Below are 8,205 nucleotides of genomic sequence, written 5' to 3'. Positions count from 1 at the left end.
CATTCGACATTTGCATTGCAATTTCATCCCTCAAAGTGTTCCCTAAGCCGTCGTTCCCATAGTTATTTTCATCACCATTTGGGAGATCAACAAAATCATTTTCTACTATGTTATTGGGTTGGTCGTTAATACGTCCTAAATGTATTTATAATTTTCATTATTTCATGCTATTATTATACCACTTCTGTATAGCTTTGCATCAATATTTATTATATTTCTGGACTAACCTATTAATCCAATGCCCAATGTTAGTTGTTGTTTTCTGCTTGTTTTTTTACTTCCAGAAAAATAACAATAATTATTTTTGTACCAGAAGAGACCTAGGACCAGGAGACCACCAGTTGGCCATGCCGGCAAACCACAAGGGCCACCCCCATGGCCGGGTGAGGTGGTCGCATGGTATCCTTGGATCTCTTTTCCACCGCCTCTTGGTCTCCGCGACTCTCTATATATACTAAAAACAAATGTTATTTAACCATAATTTTTCCAATGCCTTAGTTCCTGATTCGAGGCATTCTTCGTTTTGGCCCTTTTTCGTCACCCTAGCGGAAGGGGGGATTAATCTTCATCGACCTCTTCATCATCCATTGCTACTTCCATGATGATCTAAGAGTAGTTCACCCTTTGTGATGAGGGTTTGTACCAGTAACTATGTGATCTCTCTCTCTCTCTCTCCTGATTATGTTTCTTCCGATGATGATTGTTATTATGGACTTTGTTAATGGAGTTGAATTATGTGATATATCCCTTGATATTATCTTTTTGGTGAATTGGATTTTTCTCTTGGTATAATTTTATTTATGCTAGATTGAATCTTTTGGGAATCGATGAGACTACATGATGCATGCCTAGTATAAATTTCAGAGAACCGTAGAGACATTGGGGTAACTTTACGACTAATGGTTAGAATGATAAAGATCATATGGTGTTGTCATAGTATAATTTTTGAGGTATCCTGAGGTGATATTGGCGTAGCTCAAAAGATTAAGGGAAAGATGATTATGAGGTGGTTGGCTATTTGTGCACCTACTCGATCCCATCCTACTTTGATATCATAAAAGAGAGGAACTTTGGATTAATTCATTACTACGCCTTTTGAGGTTTTATCATGTTGTTTAATGATACGTCCACTTTGCATCATGTTTTCTTACTGTTATTTACAATGTTTTTATCCATAATAATGCCTTTTGGAGTAATTCTAATGCCTTTTCTCTCATAAGTTGTAAGGAGCACACCAAGAGGGAGAATTCCAGCAGCTGGAAATCTGGACCTGGAAAAGCTACGCCAGGCCACCTATTCTGCACAACTCCAAATGGGTTGAAACTTTATAGAGATCTTTTATGGAATATGTAAGAAATATTGGAGCCAATAAGTACCAGAGGGGGGCCACCAGGTGGGCACAACCCATCTGGGCGCGCCAGGCCCCCCTGGCGTGCCCTGGTGGGTTGTGGCCTCCTCGGCCCACCTCTAGTGCCCGTCTTCTAGTATATAAGTGGTTTTGACCTAGAAAAAAAAATCAAAACAATACTTTCGGGATGGAGCGCCGCCGTCTCGAGGCGGAACTTGGGTAGGAGCACTTTTGCCCTCCGGCAGAGCGAATCTGCTGGGGGAAGTTCCCTGCTGAAAGGGGAAATCATCGTCATCATCATCACCAACAACTCTCCCATCTTGGGGAGGGCAATCTCCATCAACATATTCACCAGCACCATCTCATCTCAAACCCTAGTTCATCTCTTGTATTTAATCTTGTTACCGGAACTACAGATTGTTGCTAGGCGGTGACTAGTAGTGTTGATTACATCTTGTAGTTGATTATTATATGGTTTATTTGGTGGAATATTATATGTTAAGATCCATTATGCATATTAATACCCCTCTGATCTTGAGCATGATTATTACTTCTGAGTAGTTACTTTTGTTCTTGAGGTCACGAGATAAATCATGTTACAAGTAATCATGTGAATTTGATATGTGTTCGATATTTTGATAGTATGTATGTTGTGATTCCCTTAGTGGTGTCATGTGAACGTCGACTACATGACACTTCACCATATTTTGGCCTAAGGGAATGCATTGTGGAGTAGTAAATAGATGGTGGGTTGCGAGAGTGACAGAAACTTAAACCCCAGTTTATGCACTATTCCATAAGGGGTCGGTTGGATCCTAGAATTTAATGCTATGGTTAGGATTTATCCTTAATACTTTTCTTGTAGTTGCGGATGTTTGCGGGAGGGTTAATCATAAGTAGGATGTTTGTTCAAGTAAGAGCATCACCTAAGCACCGGTCCACCCACATATCAAATTATCAAAGTAGCGAACACAAATCAAACCAACATGATGAAAGTGACTAGATGAAATTCCCGTGTACCCTCAAGAACGCTTTGCTTATCATAAGAGACCGTTTTGGCATGTCCTTTGCCTCAAAAGGATTGGGCTACCTTGCTGCATACTTGTTACAATTATCATTATTTGCTCCTTACAGATTATCTTGCTACCAAACTACTCGCTACTTACAATTTCAGCACTTGCAGACAATACCTTACTAAAAACTACTTGTCATTTGGTTCTGCCCCTCGTTGGGTTTGACACTCTTACTTATCGAAAAGAGCTACAATTGACCCCTATACTTGTGGGTCATCAAGGCTATTTTCTGGCGCCGTTGCCTAGGAGTGAAGCACTTCTGGTAAGTGGAATTCGGTAAGGAAACATTTATATAGTGTGCTGAAATTTATTGTTACTTGTTACTATGGAAAACAATCCTTTGATGGGTATGTTCGGGGTATCTTCACCTCGTCCGGAACCACAATTAATTGCCCCTCAACCTACAACACCTACTAAAAATATTGAATATGAAATTCCTTCAGGTATGATAGAACAACTGCTAGCTAATCCTTATGCAGGAGATGGAACCGAACATCCTGGTATGCACTTGATACATGTGGAACAAATTTGTGCATTGTTTAAGCTTGCAGGTTTACCCAGGAATGAAGTTATGAAAAAGGTTTTCCCTTTATCTTTGAAGGGAAAAGCATTGGCATGGTATAGGCTATGCAATGATATTGGACCGTGGAATTCGAATTGTTTGAAATTGGAGTTTCACCAAAAAAATTATCCTATGCATCAAGTTCACCATGATCGAAATTATATATATAATTTTTGGCCTCGTGAAGGAGAAAGTATCGCTCTAGCTTGGGGGAGGCTTAAGTCAATGTTATATTCATGCCCCAATCATGAGCTCTCAAGAGAAATTATTATCCAGAATTTCTATGCTCAGCTTTCTCCTAATGATCAAACCATGCTTGATACTTCTTGTGCTGGTTCTTTTATGAAGAAGAATATTGAATTCCGGTGGGATCTTTCGGAAAGAATTAAATGCAACTCTGAAGATTTGGAACTCGATGAAGGTAAAGAGTCAGGGATAAAGCTTAAGTATGATTGTGTTAAATCTTTTATGGATACCGATGCTTTTCAAAAGTTTAGCACTAAATATGGACTTGACTCTTAGATAGTAGCCTCCTTTTGTGAGTCCTTTGCTACTCATGCTGAACTCCCTAAAGAGAAGTGGATTAGATATCAAATAAGAAATTAAAGAACCGGTATGAGTTACAGAAGAAACTATACTTTATAATGTTGATCCAGTTGTTTCTACTGCTTATTTTGAGAAACCTCCTTTTCCTGTTAGGATAAAGGAACATCCTAAAGTTTCGACTATGGTTAACAAAAGCTCTGTTAGAACACCTAAACCAGATGAACAAATTAGAGTTGAACCTAATATTGCTATAGTTAAAGATCTATTGGAAGAAGATGTGGGTGGGCATGTTATCTACTTCTGTGAAGAAGCTACTAGAATTGCTAAACCTGATGGAAAAGATAAACATAGACCTGTTGTTGGCATGCCTGTCATTTTAGTTAAAATAGGAGATCACTGATATTATGGTTTATGCGATATGGGTGCTAGTGTGAGTGCTATTCCTCACAAGTTATATCAAGAAACTAGGGAGGACATATCACCTGTTGAGATAGAGGACATAGATGTTACTATTAAACTTGCAAATAGAGACACTATATCACCAGTTGGGATTGCCAGAGATGTTGAAGTCTTGTGTGGGAAAACAAAATATCCTACCGACTTTCTTGTTCTTGGTACCCCACCTGATGACTTATGTCCCATTATCTTTGGTAGACCATTCTTGAACACCGTTAATGCTAAGATAGATTGCCAGAAACAAACAGTGGGTGTTAGCTTTGGTGATGAGTCTCATGAGTTTAAATTTTCCAAGTTTAGTAGAATTTATAATGAAAAAGAATTGCCTAGTAAGGATGAATTCATTGGTCTTGCTTCTATTGCTGTGCCACCTACTGATCCTTTAGAGCAAAACTTGCTAGACCATGAGAATGATTTACATATGCATGAAAGAAGTGAAATAGATAATATTTTCTTTGAACAATGTCCTCTGCTTAAACACAATTTGCCTATTGAAACTCTTGGAGGTCCTCCTCCACCTAAAGGTGATCCTGTGTTTGAATTAAAACAATTGCCAGACACTTTGGAATATGCTTATCTTGATGAAAAGAAGATATATCCTGTTATTATCATTGCTAGCCTTTCAGAACACGAAGAAGAAAGATTATTGAAAGTTCTAAGGAAGCACCTAGATGCTATTGGATATACCCTTGATGATTTAAAGGGCATTAGTCCCACTCTATGTCAGCACAAAATTAATATGGAACCTGATGCTAAACCAGTTGTTGATCACCAACGTCGGTTAAATCCAAAGATGAAAGAGGTGGTAAGTAAGGAAATATTAAAACTTCTGGAAGCAGGTATAATCTATCCTATAGTTGATAGTAGATGGGTAAGTCATGTTCATTGTGTCCCTAAGAAAGGAGGTATAACTGTTGTTCCTAATAATAGGAATGAACTTATTCCACAAAGAATTGTTACAGGCCATAGAATGGTAATTGATTTTAGGAAATTAAATAAAGCTACTAGAAAATATCATTACCATGTACCTTTTATTCACCAAATGCTTGAAAGATTATCTAAGCACACACATTTTTTCCTTGATGGATATTATGGCTTCTCGCAAATACCTATTTCTCAACCTGATCAAGAAAAGACCACTTTTACTTGTCCTTTTGGAACCTATGCTTATAGACGTATGCCTTTTGGTTTATGTAATGCACCTGCTACCTTTCAAAGATGTATGATGGCTATATTTTCTGACTACTGTGAAAAGATTGTTGAGGTTTTCATGGATGACTTTTCTATTTATGGGAAGTCTTTTGACGATTGTTTAAGCAATCTTGATCAAGTTTTGTAGAGATGTGAACAAAAAAATCTTGTCCTGAATTGGGAGAAGTGCCACTTTATGGTAAATGAAGGCATTGTCTTGGGTCATAAAATTTCTGAAAAAGGTATTGAAGTGGACCAAGCTAAGGTTGATGCTATTGAGAAAATGCCATGTCCCAAGGACATCAAAGGTATTCATAGTTTCCTAGGTCATGCTGGTTTCTATAGGAGATTTATCAAAGACTTTTCTAATATCTCTAGGCCACTCACTAATATTTTGCAAAAGGATATTCCTTTTGTCTTTGATGATGATTGTCTTGAGGCCTTTGAAACACTCAAGAAAGCTTTAATTACTACACGTGTAGTTTAACCACTTGATTGAAATTTGCCTTTTGAAATTATGTGAGATGCTAGTGATTATGTTGTTGGTGCTGTTCTAGGACAAAGAGTTGATAAGAAATTGAATGTTATTCATTATGCTAGTAAAACTCTAGACAGTGCCCAAAGAAATTATGCTACTGCTGAAAAAGAATTCTTAGCAGTTGTGTTTGCTTGTGATAAGTTTAGACCTTATATTGTTGATTCCAAAGTAACTGTTCACACAGACCATGTTGCTATTAAATATCTTATGGAAAAAAAGATGCTAAACCTAGACTTATTCGTTGGGTTCTCTTGTTACAGGAATTTGATTTGCATATTATTGATAGAAAAGGAGATGAGAACCCCGTAGCTAATAACTTGTCTAGGCTTGGAAATGTGCTTGATGACCCACTTCCTATTGATGATAGTTTTCCTGATGAGCAGTTAGCTGCAATAAATGTTTCTAATGGTACTCCTTGGTATGCTGACTATGCTAATTACGTTGTTTCTAAATATCTGCGACCTAGCTTTACGTATCAACAAAAGAAAAAAAATTATTCTATGATTTAAGACATTACTTTTGGGATGACCCACATCTTTATAAAGAAGAACTAGATTGCATTATTAAACATTGTGTACCTGAGCATGAATAGGGACAAATCCTATGAAAATGTCACTCCAAAGCTTATGGAGGACATCTGAAAGTGCAACTATTCCTGGGTGGTTTTGGTAATTCCTAACAACATATAGCTCATTGAGCTAATACTATTTCAAGATAAATATTTCAGGAAAGCTCAATGATTGGCATGGCATGGATTAGAAATGTGGAGCCCTCAAAATGCTAAGGACAAAAGATTGGCTCAAGCCCTAAAGCTCAAGACTCTACATTTTACCTTTTAGTGATCCAAGATCACATTGAGTCCATAGGAAAAGCCAATACTATTAAAAGGGGGTGAGGTGTTGCTTAATGGATTACTTGCTAAAAATGCTTAGTGATATGCTCCAAAATCCTCAACCACTTTCTCATATCCACATATGTCCTAAACCAAAAGTCAAACTTGGCCCCATCGAAACTTTCCATCCGGCGCCACCGAGTTCAGTTGACATAGCCACTGCCACAAAACCCTAGTCACTTCGGTCCCACCGATAGGGATCTCGGTCTCACCGAGATGGGATTGCAAACTCTCTGTTTCCTTTCGTAACATTTTGGTCTAACCGAGATGAGCGATCGGTCCCATCGAGTTCGCAATGCAAGCTCTTTGTTTCCCCTTTGTAATGTTTCGGTCCAACCGAGATGAGCGAATCGGTCCCACCGAGTTTGCCTAACCAACTCTTTGTTTGCTTATTACCAAAATCGGTCCCACCGAGTTTGTGTAATCGGTCCCACCGATATTACGTTATGCCCTAACCCTAATGACATTGTTCCCACCAAGTTGACTGGTCGGTCCCACCGAAAATCCTAACGTTTACATTTTGAACTGAATCGGTCTGACCAAGTTTTCTAATATGGTCCCACCGAGTTTGGTGAATTGTGTGTAAAAGTTAGATTTTGTGTGGAGGCTATATATACCCCTCCACCCACTCTTCATTCGTGGAGAGAGCCATCAGAACATGCCTACACTTCCATCATACATTTTCTGAGAGAGAACCACCTACACTTGTGTTGAGGTCAAGATATTCCATTCCAACCACATAAATCTTGATATCTAGCCTTCCCAAGTTGCTTTCCACTCAAATCATCTTTCCACCAAATCCAATCCTATGAGAGGGAGTTGAGTGTTGGGGAGACTATCATTTGAAGCACAAGAGCAAGGAGTTCATCATCAACACACTGTCTATTACCTTTTGGAGAGTGGTGCCTCCTAGATTGTTTAGGTGTCACTTGGGAGCCTCCGTCAAGATTGTGGAGTTGAACCAAGGAGTTTGTATGGGCAAGGAGATCGCCTACTTCGTGAAGATCTACCCTAGCGAGGCAAGTCGTTCGTGGGCGATGACCATGGTGGGATAGACAAGGTTGCTTCTTCGTGGACCCTTCGTGGGTGGAGCCCTCCGTGGACTCGCGCAACCGTTACCCTTCGTGGGTTGAAGTCTCCATTAACGTGAATGTACGATAGCACCACCTATCAGAACCACGCCAAAAATCTCCGTGTCTACATTGCGTTTGCTCCCTTCAAACTCCTCCCTTTACCTTCATGTGCAATGTTTTACATTCCGCTGCTATACTCTTAGACTTGCATGTGTAGGTTGTTTACTTGACTTGTGCTAAGTTGTTAAAATCTACCAAGACTTAAAATTGGGAAAAGGATAAATTTTTATTTTGTCAAGTAGTCTAATCACCCCCTCTAGACATACTTTCGATCCTACAACATCATGCTGGAGATAGAACTGCTCACAAGATATTGCAATCTGTATTTTATTGGCCTACTCTCTTCAAGGATGCCAGTAAGTTTGTCTCTTCTTGTGATGAATGTCAAAGAATAGGTAATATCGGTAAGCGTCAAAAAATGCCTATGAATTATTCACTTGCTGTTGAACCTTTTGATGTTTGGGAT

The sequence above is a fragment of the Triticum urartu genome, chromosome 5, assembly GCF_003073215.2.
Source record: "Triticum urartu cultivar G1812 chromosome 5, Tu2.1, whole genome shotgun sequence".
NCBI lineage: Eukaryota > Viridiplantae > Streptophyta > Magnoliopsida > Poales > Poaceae > Triticum > Triticum urartu.
Note: the sequence above shows the minus strand (reverse complement) of the source record.